Source organism: Etheostoma spectabile, chromosome 22, assembly GCF_008692095.1.
Source record: "Etheostoma spectabile isolate EspeVRDwgs_2016 chromosome 22, UIUC_Espe_1.0, whole genome shotgun sequence".
In the NCBI taxonomy this organism is placed as follows: Eukaryota; Metazoa; Chordata; class Actinopteri; order Perciformes; family Percidae; genus Etheostoma; species Etheostoma spectabile.
The window spans coordinates 19,099,205-19,116,906 of NC_045754.1; the positions used below are offsets into that span (position 1 = coordinate 19,099,205).

At 40.3% G+C, this 17,702-nt stretch overlaps 1 long non-coding RNA gene across 1 annotated transcript; it reads right to left on the reverse strand.

Moving 5' to 3' along the window:
* Nucleotides 1–7,475: 7,475 nt before the first annotated feature.
* On the reverse strand, nucleotides 7,476–9,752 carry LOC116672264 (uncharacterized). The gene is made up of 4 exons (XR_004327513.1): nucleotides 9,544–9,752; nucleotides 8,759–8,843; nucleotides 8,101–8,247; nucleotides 7,476–7,503 (listed from the first exon to the last, which is right to left on the reverse strand). It is a non-coding gene; the product is annotated as an uncharacterized LOC116672264 (long non-coding RNA).
* Between the last annotated feature and the right edge of the window lie 7,950 nt (nucleotides 9,753–17,702).

A 17,702-nucleotide genomic window follows, 5' to 3' on the forward strand; every position in this document is an offset into this window, starting at 1 on the left:
TCTGACTGATAGAAGCTTGTTTTTGTTTGAATGGTGATCATATGTGAAATGATGCACCTGGAGACAAAACATAGCAACCGTGGAATCATCAGGTCCCTGACCCAATATGGACCCTGACCACATGTCTTCCCTCAGGTTCCAATTAAGTGACATCAACTAGTCCTCCATTGCAAGAACAATGTCATTTGTTAGTTTGTAGCAATTTCATTAAATACAGTTTTGTTGGAAATATCCAACATGTGAGCCAAACATATAGCCTAAATTAATGAAGGTCTTAAAACATTTTGACTCACCTCTGACCTGTTAATAAATGATATGAGAAACATCATCCTTGCACCTGGCCGACCACCTTAGGCTACAGATAAGCCTGGGCTACTTTTTAGAGAATCAATCACGCCAGACTTCAACAACATGCTAATTTAAAGCTCTTTTGCTCATGGGTGAAAAGTCGGGACATTATCATGGCTTTTCTGCAAAGATTTGAAAATCTAACTGTTATTGCAGTTGTCACACCTCTCTGCTGATCACCACGCGCAGCTGTTGTTCGGGACACGATGCAAACGGAATATTTGAAACGACCTATTCAGGTCTAAATTAAACAAACTATCCCAAATAATAATAAACTTTATTTCAGACCCAGGGGGATCCATTTCACAATAAGAACATACACAAATACAAAAATACAAAATACAAAAAATAAAGCCTTCCACAATGTTCAGGGTCTAATATAAAGACATGTTCGCCAATGGCTCCACAATCTGGAGGAGAATCTGACAGAACTACGTACAGGGTTAGCCAAAACAGTGATTATGTCATTTTCTGACTCAGATACCCTACACATAAATCTATACATCAGGTTACGTAAAACAGCAGAGCAGGTAGGTACCCCAACGCTGATAAACATATGGCTTGCACTGGAGTTTCTTGGAGCATTCAGCAGCAGCCTCATGCTGTCATTAGGGGTGGGGGGAAAAATCGATACAGCATAGTATCGCGATATTTGCCCGTGGCAATACTGTATCGATACACGGACGCCAAGTATCGATCTTTTATTATTTAAATTGCACATGAGAATTTAACTTTTTGGTAGTAGAATAATCAAATCAATTGCTTATTAAGTCCACCAGATGGCGCTGTCTTTTTTTCTGGTGAGGTCAGCGGGGTGACTGTCAGCGTGCAGGAGGATGTGGATAAAATAAACAAGGCAGCGTCAGAGAAAGAAATCAGAAATGCACCGTCTGCGTTTAAATCAAGTGTTTGAAACTTTTTCGGATTTTTTAACAAGGAAGGGACAACTGAGATGGATGTGAGACATGGGATTTGCAAGGAGTGTTGTATGCGAATAAAATACCCAGGGAATACCAACAACATGAGGGCTCATCTCACACGCCACCATCCAGAGTTAGCGTTAGCCGAGGACGGTAAAGCTAATGCTAAACCAGCTCCGCCGAAAAACCAACCAACACTGGACACACTTAGCTTGACAAAGCTACTTCCAAATTCAGAGCGAATGAAGAAAATAACTTACCATCACCTACTTCATGTGCAGAGACCTAAGTCCATACAACGTTGTGGAAAATTAGGGATTTTGTCACTTGCTAAAAACACTGGAACCAAGGGACGTAACTCCGTAGCGCCGCTTTTTCACGGATACAGCCGTACCCAAGCGCTACAGAGAAGTTAAGCTTAAAGTTCAGGAAAGTTTAAAAACAGCAGAACGTGTTACATTGACTTGTGATGCGTGGACGTCACGGGCAGTGGATTCCTATGAGACTATTACAGCTCATTATCTCACAGAAGACTGGCAGCTGCTGTCTCACGTTCTCCAAACTAGAGCAGCCCACGAAAGTCACACCGGGGCCAACATTGCTCACCTTCTGTGAAATGCTGCACGGGAATAGGGAATTGCAGACAAAAACCTGGTGGTTGTCACCAACAACGCTTCTAATATGGCCGTTGCCGTTCAGTTAGCGGGACACCTCCACGTCAAGTGTTATGCGCACACAAAATGTTTTTGAACTTTTGTTAGTACCAAGGTTGGCAGCAAACAGTTATAAATTTAACAGTTATTGCCTTTCTAATTCCCTAGGGGCTTAAGGGCTGAAGTTGCATTGTAAAAATATACCTGTAGTAGCACAGCAGTGCATACCTGTTGGTATTACCGTCTAATACACCTTAATTAAATGCAAACAGTTCAGTTTGCCAGGTGTATACAACATTTATAACATATTCATGAAAGTGTTGGTTTGTTAGTCAGCTTAACGGTCACATTTTACAGCAAAAAAAATTAATGTAAGATGAACAAACAGATGTTGACAACGTTTTCCTTTGGGGACAAAATAATGAAGTTGGAAAAAAGCTAACAAATTGCAATATTTCGCGATATGTTGAAAATCGCAATAATATCGGATCGTGACCCAAGTATCGTGATAATATCGTATCTTGGTGCCTCTGGTGATTCCCACCCCTAGCTGTCATTATAAGCCACTATGAGTTTTCTAATGCTGCCATGCTTATAACGGCACCACAGGTAGGCCGTATACAAAGGTGTACAATACGCTCTAAAGAGTGAGATTTTCACAGGTACAGAGCACATGCTAAACTCACAACCCAGCACGTTCGCTTGAGCATACAGCTTCCGACGCTGCCTATAGATATCCTTATCATCAGAAAGGTCATTTGCAATAATATGGCCCAAATATGTAATCTCACTGCGCACCATAAGTGCAGTGCCAGACAGATAGAAGTCAGGGAAGGTTGCCTGTCTGTCGTCTCTACTTCTGATAATCATGATCTTACTCTTTTTAGCATTGTATTTTATATCAAAATCCATACCATACTGTGTGCATACTCTCAGAAGCTGTTCAAGACCAGCACTATATGGGCTAAATATGACCAAATCATCTGCGTACATAAGGTGATTAATTAGTAAGTCACCAAACCTACAGCCTGTACCACATGCATTTAAAATCAAAGACAACTCATTCATATACATGTTAAAAAGAAAAGGAGACAGAATTCCTCCCTGGCGAACACCACTGGTCACTTGGAAGGGAACAGACATTACATTCCCCCATCTTACTCTCATCGTCTGATGCGAGTACCAATACACCAAGATTCTAATTATAAAACCAGGGACCCCAGTTTTACACAATTTTAAAAATAATTTTTCATGATTAACACAATCAAATGCTTTAGAAGCATCAATGAAGCATAAGAACATTGTGGAATTTTGCCTATTATATTTATCTAAAATTTCTTTTAATGCAAAAATACAGAAATCAGTACCATGCTTTCATTTAAAACCAAATTGGTTTTCAATAGACAGGACAAACCTCTCAAGCCTACACAATATAACTGTCTCCAGCACTTTGGACATAACACTAGCCAGAGCTATTGGCCTGTAATTATCTGAGCAGTTCAGCTTCCCCACTTTATCTTTAATAACTGGTACCAGCACAACAGAGAGCATAGATTCAGGTAACTGTCCATGAACAAGGAAACCTGTGTAGCACATAGCCACCAAAGGGCACAGTTTCATACTGGCAAATTTAAGATGTTCAGCTGTAATATCATCCAGTCTACGTAGGCTAGATTATTTGTCTATGAAGAGCATATTTAAATATAGGCATAGTAAATTAGGCTTACTCCACTGCTTGCAAACTGGCCAACATCGGCAAGAAGTTAAGAAAAACGTGGGAAAATTTGTAATTACAATCTTTCTACGATCAGTCTAATTGTTTAATAGATTAAACATACGGTCTGTATCAAATAGACCAACAAAACCAAGTCAACCAAAAGCTGCTCAATGCTACTAACGTCTTATTTGAATAATTTACAGCAAAAATATTGGCATTTAGCATCGGGGAATTTTTGTTGTTCGGAAAGTCTTAAAGGTAAAATACATAGAAAACAACATTGGTTTAGAAAGTGTATATAAATCTCACATTTTCCATGTAAAAGTCCTTTTGTCAGTGACAGTAGGCCTATCTATCTATCTATCTATCTATCTATCTATCTATCTATGTATCTATCTATCTATCCATCCATCCATCTAGATACCTATCTATATATCTATCTTTTTTTCCATTCAAAGGGGCTTTATTTTAATGAAAGTTTTAATAACAATGTTGACAGTCTAAATACCTGGACAGGACACGATAAACAGGAATATGATAAACAGGAATATTCACATTACCAAACAACAAGATTGATTCATATCTATCTGTCTATATCTATCTCACACGTCACACATATCACAACATCAAGCACATGAACACCCAGTCTCTGTGCCAAATGTAGCATTTCTTTCACAGTGTTGTTACTGCAGTAGGCCTTATGCCTTATGTGTACATGTCAACATACAGTAGTAAAGTTTCACTTTTTCCACTGAGAGCCGGAGTCAGACTTACCTCCAGAGTCAGCGGCTTTCCAGCTGAGGAGCTAGCGTCAGTGTCAGGTGGGAAGCCACTCTGGGACGCTGCCGCTGGGATCCTACGCTGGATGGGCCGCGGGCTGCTGGGCCGGACGGGGTTTGGACCAAAGTCTCTTGTCCGCTTACGACGTTGGTCGGTCTGGAAGTCAAAACAAATACAACCCTCAAACCACTGCTCCACATCATGTTAACACCATGGACTGTTCTATCACATCACATGTTGAATTAAAAGGATCACGATCACAAAGCTACAATACTTACTTAAAAATAAACGTTATGTATTAAATGATATACAAGCAAAAGAATAGAAGAGTTAGCTGTATAAAATGTAATAGTTAATACATCATAGAAGATGACGTTGTTTGAGTTGCTGCCTTTATCCATCCATCCATCTATCCATCTATCCATCTATCTATCTATCTATCTATCTTTTTCAATACAAAAGGGCTTTATTGACATTCAATTTTCAATAATAATGTTGCCAGTCTAAGAGAGCCGGAGTCAGACTTACCTCCAGATTCAGCGGCTTTCCAGCTGAGGAGCCAGCGTCAGTGTCAGGTGGGAAGCCACTCTTGGACGCTGCCGCTGGGATCCTACGGTGGATGGGCCGCGGGCTGCTGGGCCGGACGGGGTTTGTCCCCTTACGACGTTGGTCCATCTGGAGGTCAAAACAAATAAAACCCTCAGACCACTGCTCCACATCATGTTAACACCATGGACCGTTCTATCACATCACATGTTGAATTAAAAGCAACAGTATAGAAGAGTTAGCAGTATGAAATATAATAGTTAATACACCATAGAAGATGACATTGTTTTGAGACTGTTGTTTTGAGACATGGACTGTTCATAAAGACTCTCTGGAAAAATGTTCACGTCACATAGTCAGCAGCACTGATAAAGTGCCATACTCAAACTGTAATCACAATCTACTCCTTAAAACTAATTAAAATTATACCTGACCTCGACTGCTATTAAGAATACATTTTTTGATTCATAATAAATGAGCGACGGATTAGGCTGAATGAAGATGTCCGATTGTCAGACCGATGGAGTTAAAGCCATGTCATTGGCACTGTGAAATCAGCTTTTTTTCTCAATAAAGCTGAATTTACTAAAAATAGGCTAAATTGCCAAGCTTATTTGCTGATGGGTGAAAACTCGACACCTTATCACTGCTTTGGAAAAATTAAAAAAAATATTATTACATTCATCACACCTACTGCTCCGTTACCGTGCTACCGTGTGGGGCTATTGTTCGGGGCACGACGATAACTGAATATTTTAAACCGCATTTTGAGGCCTAAAAAATAAATAAAAATACAAATACATAGCCTACTGTATGTAGAATATGCGTTTATTATGAGCACATTCAAATATGCATAATAAGGATTACATTAGCTTACTATTGTAGCTGCTTGCTCAACATCAGCAAGAAGTTAAAGAAAATCTTGAAACATTATTTTATTATATTATTTCTATGATCAGGCTAATTATTTAATAGATAAAACAGACGGTCCGTATAAAACCAACCAACAAATCAAGGTCAACCAAAAGCTGCTTCAGTCAAGCTACTTCTTCAAACTTATAGGCTACAAACAGTCTTATTTGATTAACTAACATTGGTTAATTTTGGGGTTTCAAAGGTAAAATACACAGAAAACAACATTGGTTTAGAAAGTGTATAAATCTCACATTTTCCATGTAAAAGTCCTTTTGTCAGTGACAGTAGGTCTTTAGTAGAACTCAAGGTGCAAAAAGTCGTCAGTTGAATTGTCTCTTTTAGAGAAATTGTGGTGTGCAAGTAGAAATCTTATCAATTTCTGACTGATAGAAAGTTTGTTTTTGTTTGAATGGTGATCATATGTGAAATGATGCACCTGGAGACAAAACATAGCAACCGTGGAATCATCAGGTCCCTGACCCAATATGGACCCTGACCACATGTCTTCCCTCAGGTTCCAATTAAGTGACATCAACTAGTCCTCCATTGCAAGAACAATGTCATTTGTTAGTTTGTAGCAATTTCATTAAATACAGTTTTGTTGGAAATATCCAACATGTGAGCCAAACATATAGCCTAAATTAATGAAGGTCTTAAAACATTTTGACTCACCTCTGACCTGTTAATAAATGATGTGAGAAACATCATCCTTGCACCTGGCCGCCCACCTTAGCCTACAGTAAAGCCTGGGCCACCTTTTAGAGCATCAATCACGCCAGACTTCAACAACATGCTAATTTAAAGCTCTTTTGCTCATGGGTGAAAAGTTGGGACATTATCATGGCTTTCTGCAAAGATTTGAAAAATCTAACTATTATTGCAGTTGTCACACCTCTCTGCTGATCACCATGCGCGCCTGTTGTTTGGGCCAAAATGCAAACGGAATATTTGAAACAATCTTTTCAGGTCTAAATTAAACAAAATATCCCAAATAGTCTATGTAAGCTAGATAATTTGTCTATGAAGAGCATATTCAAATACAGGCATAGTAAATTAGGCTTACTACACTGCTTGCATACTGGCCAACATCGGCAAGAAGTTAAAGAAAAACGAGGAAAGATTTTTATTAAAATATTTCTATGATCAGTCCAATTGTTCAATAGATGAAACAGACGGTCTGTATCAAATCAACCAACAAAGCCACGTCAACCAAAAGCTGCTCAGTGCTAATAACTTCAGTCTTATTTGATTCATTTACAGCGAAAATATTGGCATTTAGCATCAGGGAATTTTAGTTGTTCGGAAAGTGTTAAAGGTAAAATACATAGAAAACAACATTGGTTTAGAAAGTGTATAAATCTCAGATTTTCCATTTAAAAGTCCTTTTGTCAGTGACAGTAGGTCTATCTATCTATCTATCTATCTATCTATCTATCTATCTATCTATCTATCTATCAATCTATCTTTTTTTTCAATTCAAAGGGGCTTTATTGACATGAAAGTTTCAATAACAATGTTGCCAGTCTAAATATCTGGACAGGACATGATAAAAAGGAATATGTACATTACCAAAGAAGAAGGGGTTTGGACCAAAGTCTCTTGTCCGCTTACGTCGTTGGTCGGTCTGGAGGTCAAAACAAATACAACCCTCAGACCACTGATACACATCATGTTAACACCATGGACTGTTCTATCACATCACATGTTGAATTAAAAGGATAACGATCACAAAGCTACAATACTTAATTAAAAATCAATGTTTTGTATTAAATTATATACAAGCAAAAGAACAAAGGAGTTTGCTGTATAAAATTTAACAGTTAATACACCATAGAAGATGAGATTGTTTGAGTTGCTGCCTTTATCTGTCTATCTATCTATCTATCTATCTATCTATCTATCTTTTTTTTCAATTTAAATGGGCTTTATTTTCATTTCAGTTTCAATAACAATGTTGCCAGTCTAAATACCTGGACAGGACATGATAAACAGGAGTATGAACATTACTAAAGAAGAAGATAGATTCATATCCATCTGTATATATCTATCTCACACGTCACACATATCACAACATCAAGCACATGAACACACAGTCTCTGTGGCAAATGTCTGCATTTCTTTCACAGTGTTGTTACTGCAGTAGGCCTTATGCCTTATGTGTATATGTCAACATACAGTAGTAAAGTTTCACTTTTCCACTGAGAGCCGGAGTCAGACTTACCTCCAGAGTCAGCGGCTTTCCAGCTGAGGAGCCAGCGTCAGTGCCAGGTGGGAAGCCACTCTGGGACGCTGCCGCTGGGATCCTACGGTGGATGGGCCGCGGGCTGCTGGGCCGGACGGGGTTTGTCCCCTTATGACGTTGGTCCATCTGGAGGTCAAAACAAATACAACCCTCAGACCACCGCTCCACATCATGTTAAATTAAAAGCAAAAGTATAGAAGAGTTAGCAGTATAAAATATAATAGTTAATACACCATAGAACAGGAGTTGGCAACCCTTACCACTCAAAGAGCCGTTTGGTCCCGTTTCACACAGAAAAGAAAACACTGGGAACCACACCCTTTCGAAATTTTAAATCAAATAACACTGTATATAACCTTTTTTTTTGCCTTTGTGCTATGTATAAACAAACTATACTGTGTTCCATTTATGAAATCATGAACGACTGCAGGGAAAATTAATTTCTGCATGCAACAAAACATTTTTAACTCAGAAAAAAAGACATTGGGTTGACGGTGTAGTAAATAATTTGATTCCTTGTAGTAATGAAAAAAAAAAACATTTTTAACTCCGAAAACAGACAATGGGTTGAACGTTAAGTAAAATACTCAATGTCTATTTGAGTCCTTGTAGCAATGGACTAAAACGCCAAACTTACATTATCCACTGGCAGCAAACAAAAATGCCGTCCTCTCTCTGCGTGCCGTCATCCTTTTACCGGCGCCGTGCAGTCAGCCGTCAACCTGAATAATGAAATGTCTATTTCACTGAACAATGAAAAAATATGAATATTTGTGAAATTAATAGGCAATTAAAATACTGATCATACTTGGTCAATGTGATTTCTGCTCCTGAACCTCAGCGCACAGCGCCATGAAAGCAGCTCGTCTCTTAAGGTCTAGCTATTGCTAGCTAACACTGAACTCATCAAGACAAGGAGCGCTGCTCTTTAGCTAACAGCTAATCATGGCGACGTTGCCCGGGGGGAAAAAAACACAGAAATTGTTGTCGTGAAATAACGTTAACGTGCCTGTGCGGCCTTATGCCTGAACTTGTGACGTTAATTTAATGTTAATGTTAATGCACTGAATTTGCATTTTATGTTACTGCATGAATGGTTAGTGTTCTGGTAACGTTAGCATGTTAACATTAAGTTAAGTTAAAACCATTAGCTAGCTAACGTTAGCTAACTCAAGTTTCACTTAAGCATTAATTCTTGTTCTTACACTGCGAAGACAAAGCATCAATTTATTTAATTTTATTTCTAAACATTTGCCTTGAAATGCCAAAGTTGGCAAGAGTTGCCCTTGAACTGCAAAATAAGTTCTTAAATAATGGTATACAATTTGCTGACTTGCCATTAACCAATATCATGCAAAGTAGGAATAACCAGAATAGCTGAATATATCAATTGTCAGCAGAAACATTACATTAAAAACTTACCGTGACTTTATGCACCGACCGTTTTTCCCCAAGCTCTGACCACGATCTTTGGGCGCCTTTTCTCGCAAAACGTGTTGTGTTCAAAAGGCCTCGTTAATGGGAAAACTCCAACTTGAATTTACACTTACTCACTCGTCACACGACCTCAAGATCTCCAACTACTACATCTATTATATCGAAAATATAGAATTTGAGCTGTCACTAAAAAGATAAAGCCTATTCAAAGTAGGTTTTCCTAGGTCCCACTTATGCAGCCAGGTGAAAAGATGGGATGAATTCCCCCTGTGCTGATGCTAGTCAAAGAGTAGTTGAAAATGACAATTTTCAGCCAAAACTGTTTTCATTTATTAGTTTTTTGATGTCACCCCCAGTTTGGCTCATTATATTTTCCCAAGATGAAATGTGCAAGTTTTGCACATGTGGCAACTCAAAATTATCTCAGCCAAAAGACGAACATACAGCACGTTTGAACCTAAATGCGCTCGTTCAGACACTTCATTTACATAATACAAAACATAACTGTAGTAATCTGCAGTTGTGCTGTACACCATACACATAAAAACAAGTATACCATTTAGAAGCACTAAATGGAACTTGTGCAACTTAGAGACCGATGGCTTCCCACTGATCTGGGGTCAAAGAGTCACCAGACTGATTCTTGATAACTTGCGACTGATTGTTGCTTCTTTGCTTGCATCAAAACATTATTTTTGTTGTCAACAGGTTTGCTATGGGACACATGTAATAGCAAACCATATTGTTCCTTAATGTTCCTTGTAATAGTAACAGTGGGCTGAGAGAGGCGCACATGCCCATGCTGCATTTTGGAAGAACAAAATGACTTGAGTCCTTCTCCATCTAATCATTGTTAATTTGAGCAAATCATTTCTTCAACTGGTGGTGGTGATGGTGCAGTGGATGATTCGTCGGTGTGAGAGACCTGCATGGGTTTAATTCCCACTGTGGCACATCCACCATGTGTCCCTGACAAGGGCGTCACTTTATGTTGAAAATTGGGGACATAGGGCCTTAGATTAGGGGTGTGATGATACATTAGGTCATGACACATGATGCACAAGAACAAGATAAGAAGATTTTGAGCATTAGATAAAATATTTGATGCTGAATTATATGTGCAGGGGGGTGCTCCTCCAAATGTTTTTGAGCATAAAACTTGTAATTTCTTGCTTTCTGGACACTCGAGATTCTCTTCTCAAATTTACGGTGGAAATGTTTTTTTGATATGAGGGAAAACTAGTTTGTTTTCTTAAACTTTTTTTTAAAGCATTTTCATTTGTTAGTTAATATTTGGTGCAAGCTATTTTTCAGAACAGTGATGGTGAATAAATCAGCCATTTCAAAATGTGTCCTCACCACATCAGCGTAAATGACAGCAAGGCATGGCAGTGGGCAACCTCAAGCAATTGTTGCTTTTGAGAAAAGTAAAAAGAATCAATGTCATTGTATTTGATAGGGACAGTATACAAGGCAATGATTGTGTTTTCATATTAAAGTTATGATCAGAGCAGTAATTGTTTAATCTTTTACCTGACAATATGCTTTCAAAATCCTTTGTGCTAATTGATGAAGGCAAGGGTGGTCCCACCAAATATTGATTTGATTTAGAATTTTCTTCACTTTGTATTTAGTTTATTGACAAGTATCACATGTCTATTTTTGAAAGCACTTGACAACACCTTTCAATGCCCAAGACTTCTGCCCAGTACGTGGGTCACTTTTGGTTTAAAGCAGCTGCTCAGCTACATTGTACTGAGCAGCTTCCAGGTGTGAGTGTGTAACTGTGTGAGGGCCTTCCTGCAAATGCTCTTGGGGAACTGATATGAATAAATAAATGTTAAAAGAAGTCAGTGCTTTCTGTATTGAATCTTTGGCACAGTACTATTTAGCAATATTTGGTCCATATTTGCCATAACATATGTGGCCCACATCCAGGTTAGCCAGTGCAAATTGTGCCACATCTTTACCTAAAGTGACCCATGTCTGTTTTATCAAATTAGGGCAATGCATGAAATACCAAATGTGGGCCACATTAGGCTCACTTCTTGATTAGCTAGTCCTGGCTGTGCCATATATAAGCCAAAAGTGGCCCAAATTGTTGTTGACTATTTGGGCCACTTTTGCTACATCACATGTGGGCCACCTTAGGCTCACATCGAGTATAGCCAGTACATGACCTTTAGCTAAAGTGGCCCATGTCTGTTTTGCCATATTAGGGCCACACATGTATTGTCTAATGTGGGCCACATTAGGCTCACACCTTGACTGGCCAGTGCTGGCTTTGCCATAAATATACCAAATGTGGTCCATAATTGTTGTTTTTAACTGTTTGGCCAACTTTTGCTACTTCACATGTGGGCCACTTGAGGCTCACATTTAGTTTGTCAGGGCTGCAAGTATGCCGGGAGTGCCGCATCATTGCCTGAAGTGGCCCGTAATCGTTTGCTATCTGGGCATTATTTAATGTAATGTATATTATGTTGTGTCCAAATAAGTCTTAGGTTCTGGGAAATATAATGATCTTCATTAAGTATTTATGTTGTTTAAAAAAAAAAAGAAATGTTTATTTGTATTTGTCAGTTCAAATTTGTTGTTGAGTGTTGACCTTATTTCTAAAGCAGCCATTTTGAACAACCAGGTGTCTGGAATCTTACCATCAATGTAAAAGTAGTGTTACTTCAACACATACCTCAGCAAGATGAGTTTCAAACAACCAGTAGGAGACAGTAGTGCAGCGATGATCCTCACCTGCGAGTAAAACTGCTTTGATCCTTTTTGGGACTTAAGGTTACACAACTTAAAGTTGGCTTTAACAGAGCTGCCAACTTTCCCCCAAACCTTGGAGTGAGATTTGGGGGGGCAACCCATATTTTGCCGCGTACAAAGCAATTTCTTTGGCTCTTTCAGCATCATTATACTTCAGGGTTTAAATTGGGATTTGTTATATGTGGGGGGATGGGGCTCTCCCTAGGGGGGTCTGGGGTTATGCCCCCCCAGGAAAAAAATTTGAAAAATAAACCATTAAATGGCACTTTCTGGAGAGTTTTGTGCAAAAAAAAATGGAGAAATCAAGTCTTGCATAATATGTGCAAAACTGTAGGGTTAAGAGCCTTTGTGTTGTTGCTGTATCAACAGGTATTAGGACATTTAGCATTTACATTATGTAGCCAGGTTAAACAGTTTTTTTAGATTAGTTCCATAGCAGTGTTCTGTTTCCTCAAGGGGGCAGTGTTACACTAAGAGTAGCGGCAAGGCGAATCTCACTTTAGCGCCTAATTTTGCCGAGACACCAAAAAAAACCAGGAAGTGACAGTACCGGTAGGTGACTGACTCCTGTGGTGTGGATTTCTGTTTATGTGTGAGGTAAATATCCCTATAAACTTCGGAAAAATAGGAAAATGATTAGCAGTGTTAACACATGAGATGATGGTTAATTAGAAGACTTAAGGTTGATGAGTGATGATTTTGTATTGCAGACGATTTCTTTAGATCTGTAAGAGTTGTGCATATCTCCGCCACGCTGAAGGCCACACTGAACAGCGGATTTAGCGTGAGTAATGCTAAAGTACATGAGAAAGCAACGTTATCTTCTAATAATGTACTGTATGGTGACTACTGAAATAAGTAATGTCCATTTGTATGTTTTCTGCTTAATGTAGAGGGGAGATATATCCGTTGAAATCCCGGTGTGTGTTGAAGCACAGGTTGCACACTGGAGGGAAAGTGAGTTAATTATATTTTTCTGAAAATTACTCTGAATTGTAAGAATGTTTATGGGGGAATTTGTGGGTAAGAGGGTACTTTTATGTTTATTTCATGGAGATATTTTATTTGGAAGTATGAGTTGTGTGGTTTAACAAATGTACTCAACACATGTTGTATTTTCTTTATCTAGAGAGGTGCCACTACTTGCATTATTATTAATTATTTACAGTTACATTTAAAGATGCACAGAGGTTAGAGAAGCACCATAGTGGCCCAAAGTTGCAGTATCGTATATATAGTATAGTATAGCTCTGATGTGTTTCATCAGATTTCTGCTCTTGTTTACAACTTTATGCACATTCAAATTATAACTCCTCCCATCTGTGTCCGAGATGTGGAGAGTTGTAATATAGTCTGCTGTGCATGTCATTGCTCCGCTGATATGGTGGATCTCACTCAGACCGTCGCACAGACAGAGGCCCATTTGGGTCTCTGGTCTCTGACAAAGTTTAGAGGTGGCTGTACGCTGCGCATTATCTAGGACTAGAGGACTAGACGGATGCAACGCGTCACTGCCCCAGGGCTGCCAACTCTCACGCATTGGCCGTGAGACACACGCATTTGAGTGGTTTCACACGCTCACACGCCACACCCCCGATTTCTCACGCTGAAGTGTCAACCCGGTCGGTCAAATTTCTGAAAGAAAACTTTATCTATAGATCTGGCTGTTGAGCCACTCGTGATCGACTAGTTGTGCTTTCAGAGACTGTGAGGGGGTTCAAGAGCGCTCCCTGTCTGTAGTTTCGAATTGTCGCAAACTGAGAAGATTTTTGCACGAGCCATCCCAAGGGCATTTCCCCGGCTTCAGGTATGAGCTCTGATTATCACAGACCGTCCGTCGCTTCGTGTCCACTCTCTCTGTAAAGATAGAGGTGAGCAGCGCGGCTGGTAGTGTAGCAACTTCAGTTCATGTTAGTGGACCCGCTCTGCTGTGGGCAGTGACGCGTTGCATCCGTCTAGTCCTCCGATAAAGAGCAGCGTACAGCCGCCTCTAAACTCTGTCAGAGACCGGAGACCCAAATGGGCCTCTGTCTGTGCGACGGTCTCAGTGAGATCCACCATATCAGCGGAGCAATGACATGCACAGCAGACTGTATTACAACTCTCCACATCTCGGACAACAGAGATGGGAGGAGTTATATTTTGAATGTGCATAAAGTTGTAAACATGAGCAGAAATCTGATGAAACATCAGAGTTATAGCCTACTATATTTACTATGCTATATTTACAATACTGCAACTTTGGGCCACCATGGCGCTTCTCTAACCTCTGTGCATCTCTAAATGTAACTGAAAATAATTCATTCAATGTTTTATAAAATGAACAAATAGTCTTTATTTTCCCAAAAAAGTAAATCCAGTAAGTGGGGCACAGAGGATGAGGGCCAAACATTACTGAGCCTCGGCACAAAGGTTAAAGTATTAGAATTTATGCAAAACAGTGGTTCTCATTCTTTAGAATTTCAGTGGTCTTAGTTGATCCCTCAACATTAATTTAACTTTGGGTTCCTGGTCCCTACACCAGGGACCCCTGGACCTGTTCCCCACAGACCCAAATCTTCTCAGCTGTTGCTGACATATGCTACTGTCTCTTCATGTGGTTCATTATGTTTGGCACATTGTCTGGGTCAGTTCTTATATCATAAGTTAATAATGTATATAATGTAAATGCTGAATGCCCTAAAACCTGTTGATACTACAACAACACAAAGGCTCTTAAAGCTGCAGTAGGGAGTTCTGAGAAAACGTGGACTTAGCCTAAAAATTTGAACAAGCACACCTTACAGGTCCCTCCCCCTTGCTCTCTGCTGCGCCACAGCTCCTCCCCCACAGCGGGGCCTGCCGTGAACGCGCAGGCTAGTAAGCAGTGCCACCGATGCTTTCCACATCCTCATGGACAATACAGGGGATTTAATCTGAGGAGGGTATAGCTTATGTAAACAATTTGCTTATATAAATTATTTATATTTTGTAAATTTTTTTCAATAAAAGGGTTTAAAATGATTTTTCATGTAATCGCTCATTTGTGAGAACAAAAGTAGCACGTTACACAGTACATTACTGAATTACCTTTTGGATCAATTTAAAACCGTAAACTTTCAGTAGGAATGATGAATGACTGAGGAAGCTCAATGAGCCAAGGAATAATAACATCTTAGAAATATGTAGGTTTTATTAGAATATGGGTAAAATAAATCAGCTTTTTTTGCAAAGTACTCCTGCACAAGGAAATACTGAACATTTTGATTTGGACTGAAAGACGATTCCTTCACGTGCCTCTGTGTCCGGGGCCATGTCTGACCTGTTGAAGGAGCACAAAGAATTTGTGTCAGACATTTGATTTACAAATTACACCCTGAGGGGAAAGAAAACATGTTTAAAAATAATCAAAAGTAGAAGTCTGCCTTGCCAAACGTTGACAGGGACAGCGCACAATTAAAGTAGTTTAACCATAGCTACATTTATTGTGATCGACAAAAACACCTTTTGGCTTGCTAACTGTAGGCATCGAAATAATATTACTTATACTGAGGGTGGAGGAGTTAGCAGGTAAAGTTAATCTTCACCTGCTACAACATTTCTGCCGTGCCACAAGCTACGGAGTAAACTGAGATTTGCGCTATCACCAGTGTACTGAAAGTGTACTGTAACCATCGATATCTTAGTTGTGTAGTTCTTAAAAAATGAAACAAATCCAGCAGGGATACTTACATGTCAAGCAGAAATGTGGCTAACGCTAGCTCAGAATCCGTGTTGAATCCTTCCAGTAGGCGTAGCTCCCTCCACCTTTGAAAAGCCGCTTCGATGTTGACCCTCGTTTTATTTCGGGCTCGGTTTAATTCTTTCTTTTTAGCTCGCTTTTCGTCATCGGTCTTCTTCTGTTTGCCCGTCTTTGTTTTCCGAGCAGGTGTCACTCGAGAAATTGGCAGTTTTCCTGAAAAGTTGTTTCTCCGCAATTAGCACAGCTGCAGTGCACTAGCAATCTTGAGCTCGAACGGCGGTACGCGCTGTGCGGGGGAGGGGTATGAGCAGCGCGTACACGAGAGTGATTGACACTGCTAAGACAGTCCTCCTCGCTCTGATTGGCTGTTTCTGACCGGGAGCGGTGTATTTCTGCAAGTGGCAGCAGGAGCACAGGGAGGAGCAGCAGGAGCTTGATTTTTTCACAGATTATCTGTCTCATATTCTACTGTCAGGACATAGTGACAGTTTTAACAAATATGTAAAAAATACATTTTTACAAAAGTTACCTACTGAAGCTTTAACCCTACAGATTTGCACATATCATGCAAGACTTGATTTCTCCATTTTTTTTGCACAAAACTCTCCAGAAAGTGCCATTTAATGGTTTATTTTTCAAATTTTTTTCCTGGGAGGGCATACCCCCTGCCCCCCCTAGGGAGAGCCCCATCCCCCCACATATAACAAATCCCAATTTAAACCCTGAAGTATAATGATGCTGAAAGACCCAAAGAAATTGCTTTGTACGCGGCAAAATATGGGTTGCCCCCCCAAATCTCACTCCAAGGTTTTGGGAAAAGTTGGCAGCTCTGCTGCCCACCCCAGAGCGAGAACATGAACTGAAGTTGCTACGCTACCAGCCGCGCTGCTCACCTCTATCGTTACAGAGAGAGTGGACACGAAGCGACGGACGAGTCTGTGATACTCAGAGCTCATACCTGAAGCCGGGGAAATGCCCTTGGGATGGCTCGTGCAAAAATGTTCTCAGTTTGCGACAATTCGAAACTACAGACAGGGAGCGCTCTTGAACCCCCTCACAGTCTCTGAAAGCACAACTAGTCGATCACAAGTGGCTCAACAGGTAGATCTATAGATAAAGTTTTCTTTCAGAAATTTGACCGACCGGGTTGACACTTCAGCGTGAGAAATCGGGGGTGTGGCGTGTGAGCGTGTGAAACCAGTCAAATGCGTGTCTCACGGCCAATGCGTGAGAGTTGGCAGCCCTGCTTTAATGTGTGACTTTTTAACCCTTGTATTGTCCTTTGTGTCACAGGGACATGGTTAGCTTATGTGACCTGTTGTACTAGCCAGCCGTTCTGCTTCGGGATCCCGAGACACCGCTTTCATTCCATGTCAAATACCATCGTGAAGGACAACGTCATGAGTCCCAGGGACCCAAAGGACAATGCATGGGTCCCAGGGACCCGTAGGACAATGCCATGGGTCCCAGGGACCCGTAGGACAACGTCAAGGGTCCTTGTGACCCAAAAGGACAACGCCAAGGTCCTGGGGACCCGAAAGGACAATGCCCTGGGTCCCTGGGACCCGAAGGATAACATCAAAGGGTCTTCGGGTCCCAGGGACCCGTGGAACCAGTAGGACAATGCCATGGGTCCCAGGGACCCCCCATCCTC